The sequence below is a fragment of the Anomaloglossus baeobatrachus genome, chromosome 5 (genome assembly GCF_048569485.1).
Source record: "Anomaloglossus baeobatrachus isolate aAnoBae1 chromosome 5, aAnoBae1.hap1, whole genome shotgun sequence".
NCBI lineage: Eukaryota > Metazoa > Chordata > Amphibia > Anura > Aromobatidae > Anomaloglossus > Anomaloglossus baeobatrachus.
Window position 1 is genome coordinate 556,561,987 of NC_134357.1, and position 15,352 is coordinate 556,577,338.

A 15,352-nucleotide genomic window follows, 5' to 3' on the forward strand; every position below is an offset into this window, starting at 1 on the left:
CACCGCTGCAATCTACAGCACCTCTCCATTTTTGCTACCACATTTTAAGTGTCCAATCTTTTCGCTAACAAAATGAGTGGCAAAAGGACAGATGCTGGTGGAAAGGGGAACAGGCGTGTTGGAAAAGGAAAAAAAGTTTGTGTCCGTGGGGTAGGTGGGAAAGCTACATTAACATCTGCTGAAGAAATGCCATCTTCCAGCAAAAGTAAGATGTCTACTACTTTCCGTGGACAATCCGATGTGCTTCCTTTTTTACGGAACCGAACAACTGTAACAAAGGTAGATGATGCACAAAAAAAAACAAGCTTGAATGGATCTCAAGTGCTCCAACAAGTGGCCTCTCCTCCACCTCAACTTCAACATCCAAAAAACAACAGTCCTCTGAGTTGTCATCCCAATCGCACTTGCTTTCTCCCAGCTCTCAAGTCTCCACCCGCCCTGAAGAGTATGGTGTAACAGAGATGGCTGAGTCTGCAGAGCTGTTCAGTCACACTATAGCCTCTGGGAATCAGAGGTCTGTTGCCAAGCTACAGTGAGTACAGACCAGGAAATGGTCTGCAGTGATGCCCAGAAGCTTTGTGAGTCTGATTCAGGCCTTGATGACCAAGTTTCTGAGCATAATGTAGACCCTCATTCCCAAACTGTAACACCTGTTGGTAGAGACAATGAGGAACATACTGATGACGATGAGACGCAGATACCAGATTGGGATGACAACTTAACTTGATAATGAAGTTCTAGATCCCACTTACTGTCAACCCACAGTCAGGCACTCGAGGAGGACACCAGAGGCGGTGGAGGAGGATGCAACTGATGACGAAGTTACCTTGCGCCTTCCTGGACAGAGTCGGAGAACTGGAAGCACGTCAACAACTGCATCCTCAGCCACAACTCTGCCTCTGAGCACAAGTCGGGGTGGCTCTGCAGGTCGCATGGCCTCTAAGCCTTGCCTAGCCGGGTCCTTTTTTGACCTTGCAAAGGATCTCCCAAATCATGTGATCTGTAAAATTTGTCACCAATCTATAAGTAAAGGCCAAAACCTCACCAGTTTGACAACTTCTTCCATGAATCGTCACATGAATAACAAGCATAAGTCCCAGTGGGAAGCTCACCGTGCTGCAATGCGGCCTAGCGGAGCGAGACAACCACCGCCTGCCCCTTCAAATTCCTCCGCGCGCCCTTCATCTTCTATGACTGTGGGGACAGCTGTCACACATGTTTTTCCACGCAGATCTTCCACCTCTTTAACCGCAACAGCCAGTTTGCTTGGCAGGTTGTCAGTTGGTTTGGAAGGGGAAACAAGTGCTGGTGTAGAGCTCTCTCAGACATCGAGAGCATCAACTTTGGATGAAGGCAACATCATGTCTCCGCCTGCACTTTCCTCACAGATCTGCAGTTTTCCAGGGACACCCTACTCACCACCGTCTCCACACAGCAGCCAGATCTCGGTCCCTCAGATGTGGACAAATAAAAGGCCATTTCCTCCGAGCCATGACAAAGCTAAGAGGTTGACTTTCACCCTCTGTAAGCTCTTGGCTACCGAAATGCTGCCTTTCCACCTGGTGGACACAGAGGATTTTCAAGACCTTATATCAGTCGCAGTGCCACAGTGCCAGATGCCCAGTCGCCACTACTTCTCCAAGAAAGGTATGCCTGCGCTACACCAGCATGTCGCACACAACATCGCCGCTTCCTTGAGAAACTCTGTGTGTGACAGGGTGCATTTCCCCACCGATACTTGGACCAGTAAGCATGGACATGGGCGTTACATGTCGCTGACTGGGCACTGGGTAACTATGGTGAGAGATGGTGAGGGGTCTGCTGAACAAGTCTTGCCGTCCCCACGACTTGTGCGTCAATCCTCTGTATGTCGAAGTTCCTCCACTGCTTCTGCCTCCTCAACCTCATCTGGGTCCTCCACCTCCGCCCAAAGCCTGTGTGGTCAGGCCACCCGCGTTGTAACTGTGCACAAGGAATCCCACACACCTCCTTACTATGCTGGCAGTAGAGCTCAACGGCATCAGGCGGTCTTTACGTTGAAATGTCTGGGAAATAAGAGTCACACAGCTGAGGAGTTGTGGTCAGCTCTGCACTCAGAGTTTCGTAAATGGTTGTCTCCACTCAACCTGCAGCCAGGTAAGGCCGTGTGCGACAATGCTGCAAACTTGGGTGCGGCCCCTCGCCGGGGCAAGGTGACACACGTGCCTTGTATGGCTCACATTTTGAACCTTGTTGTCCAGCAATTTTTCACCCACTATCCCGACCTAGATGGGCTTCTGCACAGGGCACGGTCACTCTCTGCTCACTTCCGCCGTTCAACCGCCGCAGCTGACCGACTTGCATCGCTGCAGAGGTCTTTCGGCCTGCTGGTTCATCGCCTGAAATGCGATGTGACGACACGCTGGAATTCGACTCTCCACATGTTACAGCGACTGTGGCAGCACCGCCGAGCCCTGGTGCAATACGTTATGACGTATAGCCTGGGCCAACGAGATGCAGAGGTGGGGCAGATCACGCTGATGGAGTGGTCTCAGATCAAGGACCTATGCACCCTTCTGCACAGCTTCGACATGGCGACGAATATGTTTAGCGCTGACAATGCCATTATTAGCATGACAACGGAAGGGTTAACAAGATCTACAAGGACCAGACGTTCATCATCAACAAGGCGGCAGGCATGGGACAGTGGGGGAGAGGGATTAACAAGGGCGCATGGTAGCAGCCAAACTGTTTAGGAAGGGGCAGGAGCCCATGAAGAAATGGAGGACGAACTGTCCATGGGCATGGAAGACTCAGCTGATGAGGGAGACCTTGGTCAAATTTCGGTTGTTCGAGGTTGGGAGGATATGTCAGAGGAAGGCAGCATGGTTATCACCTCGCCGCCACCAACACAGCAAGGACTTGGTCCGCAGGGATGCGCAAGACACATGAGTGCCTTCTTGCTGCACTACCTTCAACATGACCCTCGGATTGTCCGAATTAGAAGTAATGATGACTACTGGCTTGCCACACTCTTAGATCCCCGGTACAAGTCCAAGTTTTGCAAAATAATTCCAGCCATAGAAAGGGACGCACGTATGCAGGAGTATCAGCAGAAGCTGTTACTCGATCTTAGCTCGGCTTTTCCACCAAACAACCGTGCAGGTGCAGGGAGTGAATCTCCCAGTTGTAACTTGACAAACAGGGGACTGTCTCGTCATCAACAGTCAAACCGTACCAGCAGCACCGTATCTGGTGGTAACAGCAGTTTTATTGAATCGTTTCATAATTTTTTAGACCCTCCTTTGCAAGGCCACCAGAGACAAGAAGTCTGACACATAGTCAACGGCTGGAGAGGATGATACAGGAGTATCTCCAAATGAACATCGATGCCATGACTTTGCAAATGGAGCCTTGCTCATTTTGGGCTTCAAATCTTGAAAAATGGCCAGAGCTCTCCACTTACGCCTTGGAGATCTTGTCATGTCCCGCGGCCAGCGATGTCTCTGAATGTGTATTCAGTGCTGCTGGGTGTGTGCTGACAGATAAGCGCACGCGTCTGTCCAGTGACAATGTGGACAGACTAATGTTCATCAAGATGAACAAGTCATGGATCAGCAAGGACTTTGCTACCCCGGTGTCATCCTGGGGAGAGTAAAGGCTTGTGGATTTGGATTGTGCTTGATGCAAGTCAACATGTGAAGTTTACAACTAGGGCACAAGTGATGCCACTGAAGTGGTGTGTGTGGGGCCCAATTTTTGGAAAAAAGGGAGACTCCGCTTGGAGTCCCCTTGCTGTGTTTTTAAAAATGATCCAAGATGAACAAGTCATAGTTCAGCAAGGACTTTGCTACCTACCCAGGTGTCATCCTGAAGACAGTTAAGGCTGGCGTATTTTTGAATGTGCTTGATGCAAATCAACAGGTCAAGTTTGCAACTGGGGCACAAGTGATGCCACTGAAGGGGTGTGTGTGGCCCAATTTTTGGAAAAAAGGGAGACTCTGCTTAGAGTCCCTTTGCTGTGTTTTACATGATTTTAGAAGGGCGTGCCATGCCTATATCTGTGTCTCCTCCTCTTTTTCCTCGTCCAGCTGTTTCGTTTTCGCATGAGTATATGTCCTTGTCACTTTCCCATGTGTTTGTGGTATGTTGTGAGTTGTTTGTCACCTTTTGGACACATTTGAAGGTGTTTTCTATGTGTTTTTAGGTGTTTGCCTCCCATTGTTTTCAATGGGGTTCGAGAGGTTCGTCAAACGGTTCGTCGAACGGCACCTCGAACGGAGCCTTCAGAGGCTCGCTCATCTCTAGTAACCGCAGTCCTCCATGCTGAAACATCAGTGTCTCACAGACACATAGTAGTAGAATGATTAGAAATAGAGTGTTCTGCTCCTCCTCGCATTGTTCCTTTCAATTGTATTGGCATCTGTGATGGTGATGCCGATATAAATGAAAGTACGATCGTCGTCAGGAGGTCCACGGGGCCACAGTGACTCACGGGCCCAATCTAGACAGCTCACTAGTGAATCATCTAGAATAGAGTGGCAAAAATGAGGTGCTCAAAATATCCACTCTGATCTAGACGGCTCACTGCTGAATCACCTAAAACAGAGTGGCTAAAATGAGGTCCTCAAAAAATCCACTCTGATATAGACGGCTCACTACTGAAGCAGCTAGAACGGAGTGGCTAAAATGAGGTCCTCAAAAAATCCACTACGACACAATGTGGATATTATGAGGACTTTCAGCTGCGCTCTGTTACGGTTTTTGCTTTGAGGCTCCTCCCACTCTTCGAAAAAATCCATTGCAGTCACCTCAGTACCAAATGTACCTAATGTAGTGGCTAAAATGAGGTCCTCAAAAAATCCACTCTGATATAGACGGCTCACTACTGAAGCAGCTAGAACGGAGTGGCTTTTTTGAGGTCCTCAAAAAATCCACTACGACACAATGTGGATATTATGAGGACTTTCAGCTGCGCACTGTTACGCTTTTTGCTTTGAGGCTCCTCCCACTCTTCGAAAAAATCCATTGCAGTCACCTCAGTACCAAATGTACATAATGTAGTGGCTAAAATGAGGTCCTCAAAAAATCCACTACGACACAATGTGTGAAATTATAAGCACTTTCTCGGCTGCGCTCTGTTACGTTTTTCGCCGTGAGGCTCCTCCCACTCTTCAAAAAACTGAATTTCAGTCACCTCAGTACCAAATGTACATAATGAAGGCTACAGAGAGATCCTCAAAAAATCCACTCTGATCCAATATGGTAAGTTATAAAGACTGTCAGCTGCGCGGTTCCGTTTTTCCTTGTGAGGCTCCGCCCACTCTTTCAATGTCAGTCATGCGGCCACGACTTGTGGAAATACGGTAAAATTAAAATTCCAGCAAAACTGAACAATCAGCGCTGTGTGGAATTATTTATATTGTAAAAAATAATAATAAAATGTAAGTTATAATAATAATGAAAATAAAAATTTGCCCTTTGGAAAAAAATAATAAATATAACAGTGTGAGCATCTAATAAATAAAAACATGAAATCATTCCAATTATAAATCTGATTCCACCCCCTGCTGTAGAAACTGAACTGTGCTGTATGGAGAAAAGATCACAGAGATCATCAAAAAATCAACTCTGATCTAGTCACCTCACTGGTGAAGCAGCTAGAACGGAGTGGATAAAATGAGGTGACTAAAAACATGTGACTACAGCGAGGCCTCAAGAAATCAACTCTGATCTAGACACTTCAGCAGTGAACCGGCTAGATCAGAGTGGAAAAAATGAGGACCACAAAAAACCCACTCTGATCTAGACACTTCAGTAGTGAGCCGGCTAAATCAGAGTGGAAAAAATGAGGCCTCAAAAAATCAACTCCGATATAGCCGGCTCACTACTGAAGCAGCTAGATCAGAGTTGATTTTTTGAGGACCACAAAAAATCAACTCTGATCTAGACGCAACCATCTCCACACACCTCCTCCTGCAGAGCCGCACACTAGATATATGGCTGCTCTGTGCTTCCAGGACCTGTGATGATGTCACATGGAGGGGAGGAGTCAGGGGTCACATGGTCAGCTCCTCAGTGTGTGCAGGCTCTGCTGTGCTGGGTGTCATGGTGCTGGATGAGGGGAAGGTTATGTGTGGGGTCAGGAGGGGCTAAGTGTATGTGCCCACGAACAGGACTTGCCGCATTCAGAACACAGCGGGTCCGGTCCTGACCTGCGGGGCTGCAAGTCTCCTCCGCAGGAGACCGCAGCACCTTGTGCCCACGATCAGGGTTCAGTGCGCTGCAGTCTCTCTCTCTGTTCTCTCTATGGAGGACACATGCGATTCCGCAGCAAAGAATTGGCATGCTGCGGGTCTGGAAAGACGCTCCGCGGGTCAGTGTTTGCCGCGGAAAAAAAGCACAGTGGGCACAGGATGTCTAGGAATCCCGTACACTCTGCTTGCACTGTAGAACACAGCATTTTAGACGCAGCTGAAGCATGCTACATCCAAAATGCTTTGAACACTGATCGTGGGCACATACACCTTACAGTGTGGATGTAGCAGAGCCGAGTGTGTACAACATGTATGGAGTGGAGCCTCATGTATATTATTGTGTTCCCCTCTTGTCACACCCAGTTTCGGCCTTACAGCCCCTTTCTCTGCCCTGAGCTCAGTCCCTGGGGTCCGGCTCTCTCTGGTTTCTCTGCCCTGAGCTCAGTCCCTGGGGTCCGGCTCTCTCTGGTTTCTCTGCCCTGAGCTCAGTCCTGGGGTCCGGCGCTTTTATGGTTCGGGGTCCTTCTGAGTCCTGAACCCGTCATTGACTCCCACATTGGGATCGGTTGACTCCACAGTGCCACCTATCCGTCGCTCAAGGTGTCGGGCTGACAAGCATCAGGTGGCTAAAGTTTTGTACCATCCTGGGCCTATGGGCTCATTTAGCGCTACTGCGCATGCGCGGGTTCCCGCAGCCTCTCCAAGCACTAAGTGAAGGATTACTGCTATCGCGCATGCGCGTGACGTCATCGCTGACATGGCGACCGCTGATTGGCTCACAGATACGTCAGCGGTGCCTGCTGATTGTTTTCGGTGACGGCAGCAGTGATGCGGTTGCCGTCGATTGGTCGCGGTGACAGCAGTGACGTGGCGGCCATGAGATGGCCGCAGCCGGTGCCATTACCACATGCCATGTGGCCAGGGAGGTGGCTATAAAAGGTCCGTAACCACGCCCATCAGTGCACGAGCATCATTCTCATTGTCTATGGCTGCAGCTCAGTGAGCAGACTGTGCTGCATGTATGCTTGGGTCCCAGCGCCATCTTTTCTGCAGTGTTTGTGGCAGGTGTGTGTATGTGGATAGGACTGTGACAGGCAGGGCCAGGGCGTCGGACGCCACAATATACTGGTACCACAGCTCGGTTAGGGTCAGCTCCTGTTCTATTAGTCTCCGGGTACCCAGTGACGCTAACTGGGTTACCTCTTCGGTCTGACGTGCCCTCTACGCACGTGGCCGGTAGTCTGCAGAGCCAGTAGCAGACGTGTGTGTGTGTACCAGTCCTCAGGTGCCCAGTGATGCTAACTGGGTATCCCACACGGTCTGACATGCCCTCTATGCACGTGACCGTAAGTCTACAGTGCCAGAGGCAGACTGTTACCTGTAACGTTAACCGGGCTATCCTACCTATCTGGCGTGCCCTCTACGCACGTGACCGATGCAGCGTCTATCTATTCAGTTTCCCAGTGACGCTAACTGGGTTACCTCTCGGTCTGTCGCTCTCTGGTTTCTCTGTCCTGATCTCAGTCCCGGGGTCCGGCGCTCTCTGGTTTCTCTGCCCTGAGCTCAGTCCCGGGGGTTCGTTGCTCTCTGGTTTCTCTGCCCTGAGCTCAGTCCCGGGGGTCCGGCGCTCTCTGGTTTCTCTGCCCTGAGCTCAGTCCCGGGGTCCGTCTTTCTCTGGTTTCTCTGCCCTGAGCTCAGTTCCGGGGGTCCAGCTCTCTCTGGTTTCTCTTCCCTGAGCTCAGTCCTGGGGTCAGGTGCTCTCTGGTTTCTCTGCCCTGAGCTCAGTCCTGGGGGTCCGGTGCTCTCTGCATTCTCTGCCCTGACCTCAGTCCCGGGGTCTGGCTCTCTTTGTGTTATACATTTGTACATCTTGGTAGCAGTGTCTCCCGGTCTCTTACTTGAGACCAGGAGCATGATTATATACTGTTCTATTTAGGTCAAAGAGGAATTTTGATAAACATGTATCTAGATAGTATTGATTATTTTACTAACTATCACAGTGTAGTTATGTTTCCATCTATTTCCTGATAAGCTGCTGCATTTTGTCACTTTAATACTCATGGTCCATCGCTGTAGATCTTGTTATATATTATTTACATATTTTTTACATGTATATACGGCCATAGGTATTACATTATTAAATTAATTTATTTATTTAACCCCTTAAGGATGAAGCCAGTTTTGTGCTGAATGCCCAGGCCATTTTTTGCAATTCTGACCAGTGTCCCTTTATGAGGTTATAACTCTGGAACGCTTCAACGGATCCCCGTGATTCTGAAATTGTTTTTTTCGGGACATATTGTACTTCATAATAGTTATAAATTTAGAAATTTTTTTAGCTTTTATTTGTGAAAAAAATCAGAAATTTGATGAAAATTGTGCAGTTTTCAAACTTTTAATTTTTAGGCCCTTAAACCAGAGAGTTATGTCACACAAAATAGTTAATAAATTACATTTCCCACATCTCTACTTTACATCAGCACAATTTCTGAAACAAAATTTTTTGGTGTTTGGAAGTTAGAAGGGTTCAAAGTTCATCAGCAATTTCCCATTTTTTCAACAAAATTCACAAAACCATTTTTTAGGGACCACATCACATTTGAAGCGACTTTGAAAGGCCTAGGTGACAGAAAATACCAAAAAGTGACAACATTCTAAAAACTGCACCCCTCAAAACCACATTTAAGAAGTTTATTAACCCTTCATTTGCCTCACCAGAAAAAAAGCAATGTGGAATGAAAAATATATATATATATTTTACCTAAACATATTGCTCTTGCGCCAATTTATACACTTTTTGAAGAAGTAACACAACAAAATGGAACTCAAAATTTGTTACCCAATTTCTTGTGAGCGCGCTGATACCCAACATGTGGTCAGAAACCTCTGTTTTGAGAAATGGGAGGGCTCAGAAGAGAAGGAGCAATATTTGAATTTTGGAAAGCAAATTTGGCTGAAAAATATTGAGGGTACAATGTTGAATTTGTAGGGCCCCTAAGGTACCTCAACAGCAAAAACCTCCCACAAGTGATCCCATTTTGGAAACTAAACCCCTCAAGGAATTTATCTAAATGTTTGGTGAGAACTTTGAACCCCCGGGGACTTCACAGAATTTTATAACGTTGAGCTGTGAAAATTAAAAAAATACATTTTTACTACAACAATGTTACTTCAACCAAGCAGCTTTTTTTTTTTTTAAAAAGGGTATCAGGAAAAAAATGCACCAAAAATGTCTCCTGAGTATGCCAGTACCTCATATGTGCTGGAAATCAAATGTTTGGGTACACGGCATGTCTCAGAATGGAAGGAGCGCCATTTGACTGCAAAATTGGCTGGAATCATTAGCGGGCGCCATGTCGCGTTTGGAGAGCTCCTGAGGTGCCTAAACAGTGCAGCTCCCCCACAAATGACCCCATTCTGGAAACTAGACCCCTCAATGATTTTATCCAGTGGTATAGTGAGCATTTTAAACCCACAGGTACTTAACAGATTTTGATAACCTTAGGTTGCCATATTGAAAATTTTCATTTTTTTCACAAAAATCTAACTTTAGCACTACATTTATCACTTTTTCAAGAAGAAACACCAAAAAGTAGACCCCACAGTTTGTTATCCAATTTCTTATGAGTGCATGGATGCCCCACATGTGGCCAAAAACCTCTGTTTGGACAAACAGGAAGGCTTGGAATGTACGGAGCACCATTTGAATATTCGTAAAGCTGAAATAGATTTCGGGCACCATGTTGCATTTTCAAGGCCCCTAGGGTACCTATACAGCAGAAATCCCCCACAAGTGACTCCAATTTGGAAACTAGACCCCTCAAGGGTTTTATTGAGGGGTATAGTGAGCATTTTGAACCCCCAGGGGCATCACAAAAATGTTGCTCTAGCAGCAAATTTCTCACTTTTAGGCTACTCTGAGTCTGTGGAGATGTGAGTGATGTCCACGGCCACGGTCCAGGTTCAGGTTGCTGCTGACTTTAGCTCTATTCGCTCCGCTGAGAACTCTCGTCTCTGCAGCAGAAATTGACATGTTGCAGCACCATATGTCAGTTTATGCTGTGGAGAAAATAAGCACCGCGAGCAGGAGAATTCTAAAAATCCTCCCACTGCACTTCTACTGCACAAAGCAGCGTTATGGACGTAGCGAAAACTCAGCGTCCAAAACTATTGAAACCCTAATTGCGGGCACGCAGCCTAAAAAGCTAGGATGGATGGATGGACAGACAGATGTCAAAACACATACATAATGTTCCACCCCCCTACATATTCTAAGCTGGCACCCTTTAGTGACTTTCATGTGGCACTAAAGGGTGCCTAAACTTGTATTTAGCCAAAAAATAAATAATTAAAAAAACCCCGAAAACTTGGGGTCCCCCCATTTTTGATAACCAGCTCGGGTAAATCAGACGGCTGCAGCCTGCAAACCACAGCTCGCAGCTTCACCTTGGGTGCTGATTTAATTTGAAGGGCAGCCCAGGCTCTTTTTTATAATTATTTATAAATAAATAATGAAAAAAAACCATGGGGTCCCCCCAAATTGGATCACCAGCTAAGGTAAAGTGGACAGCTGTGGTCTAATATTCTCAGGGTGGGAAGGTCCATAGTTATTGGCCCTTTCCAGCCTTAAAATAGCAGGCCGCAGCCGCCCCAGAAGGGGCACATCGATTAGATGCGCCAATCCTGGTGCTTTTCCCCAGCTCATCCCGTTGCCCTGGTGCATTGGCAAACGGGGTAATATATGGGGTTGATACCAGCTGTGTAGTGTCACCTTGCATCAAGCCCTGGGGTTTGTGATGTCACGGCGTCTATCAGATACCCGACATCACAAACCCAGTCAATAATAAAAAAAAAGACAAAAAAAAAATTATTTGAAAAACACTCCCCAAAACATTCTCTCTTTCACCAATTTATTGAAAATAAAAAAAAAATCTGGTCCGCCATCATTTTGGAGGTCCCACGACGACTGTGTTCCAGGATATGGGGATACGCTCAGGGAACGTATCCACCATTTTCTGGAAGTGCAGGCACTCCATGTGAGGAATGTGAGTGCAGTGATACTGCATTCACGCTCCCCAGCACACTCCCCAGGTCCACAGCCCAGCAGTGTGAACCTGCAGCAAGCTGTGTCCCTGCATGCAGGGAGTCGGCTGACAGGCGCTCTGCGCATGCAAGCAGCATTTCTGCTGAAGACAAGAAGGAGGGGGGGCGCAGGGGATCGGTGCTGCAGGAGGTAACGAGGGAGACTGGGGTAGACCGGGGGGGTGGTGACAGCCTGACAGGGGGTGACCTGGGAGGACCGTTCTGTGCCATCTGCCATTACAATTACAATTTATTACAGTTTTTTGTGTTCTAAAGTTGTATTCCAATAAATATATTTTATGTTCTATCCAAATATCTTGATTATTGTATCATAAAAATTATTACATGTCTGATGTTCACATACACATGTTCATGTACTACAATAAATTTTTCACTTACCTATAAGCAATATATGTAGGAGTCGGAGACGTGGAGTCGTAGTCGGTGGAAGGGAAATTGAGGAGTCGGAGTCGAAGGTTTGGCTTACCGACTCCACAGCCCTGGAAAAAACCACAAAGAACTATATAAAGAAAAAACAGACCATAGGAGCCAATTCAGATGATGTACGCACACACAGAATGTGGCAAACCCTCCTAATAAAGATGTCTGCAGCCCAGGTGCACGATGCTGATGATACAGCCACACAAACCTCCACAATAAAGGGAGGGGCGGCCGTTTAGCATAGGACATGCACACTAATAAGGCTTGCATTGGGAGCCCGTCATATAGAAGAGTGAGATGCACAGTGTCTGAACTGCAATCTATAAATGACGCCAGAAATCTAGGTCAGGCGGGCCCATCAGCACTATATATAAGTGCATCTCACACGGATACGGATGCACAGTGTCTGAATTGTAGTGTAGGGACTCCTAAGTGTGAGAATCCGTGATGTGGATTGCGAGCTTACATAATTTGGGCCAAAATATCAACTAATATCTCACTATTTGAGGTATGGCACATTTTATCTATTTTTGCAGGATGTTTGTGGACTTTCTGAATTCAGGTGGTTAAATGGTGAGTCCGTCATGTGATATGCACTCATATAGTGCTAAGGCCGGTTTCACACATCCGGCTTTTCTCCACTTTGTCGGCTCTGATGCGCTCCCGTACAGTGTATACTGTACAATGGCTGAGCAACAAGATCCGGTCGCATGCTGTCATGTGACCGGAGCATGTGACCAGGAAGTTGCAGCGCAGCGATTGTAATGTAAACACTGTACGGGAGCGCACCAGATCCGATAAAGTGGAGAAAAGCCGGATGTGTGAAACCAGCCTAATCTGGTGTTGTGTGTCATTTATAGGCCAAAATTCAGACACTGTGCATCTCGCGTATCCGTGTGAGATGCACTTATATAGTGCTGTTTAGCCCACCTGACCTAGGCTTGCCACATTCTGTGTGTGTGTACATCATCTGAATTGACTCCTATGGTCTGTTTTTTAAAATAATTATCTGGCCAAACTTGAGCGTTTCACTATAGGCATATCTGTCCCTCTTTGGTGTGTTCTCCTGTTTGAATAACACTATTTGCTTTTCAATAAAGAATTTGGATTTTAATCTATAATTTCTGTAATCGTTTAAGAGTTTTTCATGTTATTTACCCCGTGTATCCAGGACATGGGCTACAACTGTCGCATTTCTTGTGTCAAGCCACAGATGACCAATAGACAACACCAGAAGCGTCTTACCTGTGCCAAGGAGAAAAAGAACTGGACTGCTCTCAGTGTCCAAGGTGTTGTTTTCAAATGAAAGTAAATGTTGCATTTTATTTGGAAATCAAGGTCCCAGTCTGGAGTAAGTGGAGTGGAGAGGCCACAATCCAAGCTGCTTGAGGTTTAGTGGGAAGTTTCCACAGTTTTGGGGAGCCAGGTCATCTGCTGGTGTAGGTCCACTGTGTTTTATCAAGAGCAAAGTTAGTGCAGACGTCTAGCAGGAAATTTTACAGCACTTCATGCTTCCCTCTGCCGAAAAACTTTTGGGAGATGGAAATTTAATTTTCCAGCAGGATTTGGCACCTGTCCACACTGCCAAAAGTACCAATACCTGGTTTAATACCACAGTATTACTGTGCTTGATTGGCCAGCAAACTCGCCTGACCTAAACTCCATAGAGAATCTATGGGATATTGTCAAGAGGAAGATGAGAGACACCAGACCTGACAATGCAGATGACCTGAAGGCTGCTATCAAAGCAACCTGGGCTTCTATAACATCTCATCAGCGCCACAGGCTGATCACCTCCATGACACACCACAATGATGTAGTAATTCATAGTTACATAGTTACTTAGGTTGAAAAAAGACCTAGGTCCATCTAGTTCAACCTTCCTCCACCAGTTCTACATTTGGTCACTTAGGCGGGCTTTGCACGCTGCGACATCGGTAACAATGTGTTACCGATGCTGCAGCGATAGTCCCGCCCCCATCGCACGTGCAATATCTAGTGAAAGCTGCCGTAGCGATTATTATCGCTACGGCAGTTTCACACGCACATACCTGCCGTGCGACGTCCCTCTGGCCGGCGACCCGCCTCCTTCCTAAGGGGGCGGGTCGTGCGGCGTCACAGCGACGTCACACGGCAGGCGGCCAATTGAAGTGGAGGGGCGGAGATGAGCAGGATGTAAACATCCCGCCCACCTCCGTCCTTCTCATTGCAGCCGGCGGCAGGTAAGGTGAAGTTCCTCGCTCCTGCGGCTTCACACACAGCAATGTGTGCTGCCGCAGGAGCGAGGAACAACATCGTACCTGTCGCAGCACTGGCATTATGGAAATGTCAGAGGCTGCAGCGATGATACGATAACGACGCTTTTGCGCTCGTTCATCGTATCATCTAGGATTTACACACTACGACATCGCAAGTGACGCCGGATGTGCGTCACTTTCGATTTGACCCCACCGACATCGCACCTGCGATGTCGTAGTGTGCAAAGCCGCCCTAAGTCATTTATAACTAACAATGTTGTGTGTAGTGAGGAAATCATCCAGCCCTTTTTTAAAAGCTGTTATAGTATCAGCCATTACTACCTCTTGTAGTAGGGCATTCCACAGTCTGACTGCTCTAACTGTAAAGAACCCTTTCCTATTTAGCTGTCTGAATCGCTTTTCTTCCACTCGCAGTGAGTGCCCCCTGGTCCTTAGTATTGTATTTGGAAGAAATAAGTCATGTGCCAGTCCTTTATATTGACCACACATGTATTTATACATATAAATGAGATCTCCTCTGAGACGTCTTTTTTCTAAGCTAAACATATCTAACTTTTTCAACTTGTCATCATATGGGAGGCCTTCCATTCCTTGTAATTGTCTACTTAACCAACATATTCCACATTTTGTACTATCATAAGTAGGATAGCATCTACATAACCAATAAATCCACTTATATCCTCCAAAAAAGAATATACACAATGCTAATACTCCTCATAAAAATACATCATTTTATTAAATTTAAAAATAAAAACAACATACATGGACATGGGCACAACAAGGTAGAGAGAAGTACAAATATAACTCCCACGAATTGGGGGGAGGGTGGGTAGAGACTTGCCTATCCCCCATGTACCATGGGAAATAGACATTCAGAATAATATATGTCAGTCTGTGTGGAAATCGTCCTGTACCTATAAGGTGTACTAGAGTACCAATCCTAAGAAGCAGAGCAAAGTGTAACCAGAAGAGGGAAATCTCAGTCAAGACTCAAAGGGTTAATAAAAAGAATGTCCCTTGAATACAGAGTATACGTTTTTCAACTAAATGGTTACTTCAAAAATAGCATAAATATAGATGCCACTGGGCATTCCCTCTGCTGCACAGATGAAGCAAACCGCAAGTCTTACAGTATATTAATGAAATTAGCATACTTCCTCAACATCCAGACAGATCATTAAGACAGTCTCAAGAATAACATAAATATAAGTATAAGTGCCGCTGGGCATTCCCACCACCGCACTAAGGAGACCGTCCGTAAATAAACTCACTGTGCATTAGTTTAATTAATGACTGTCATGGATGTCCAGCGCTGCTAAAGATCGTGGTTGTTTA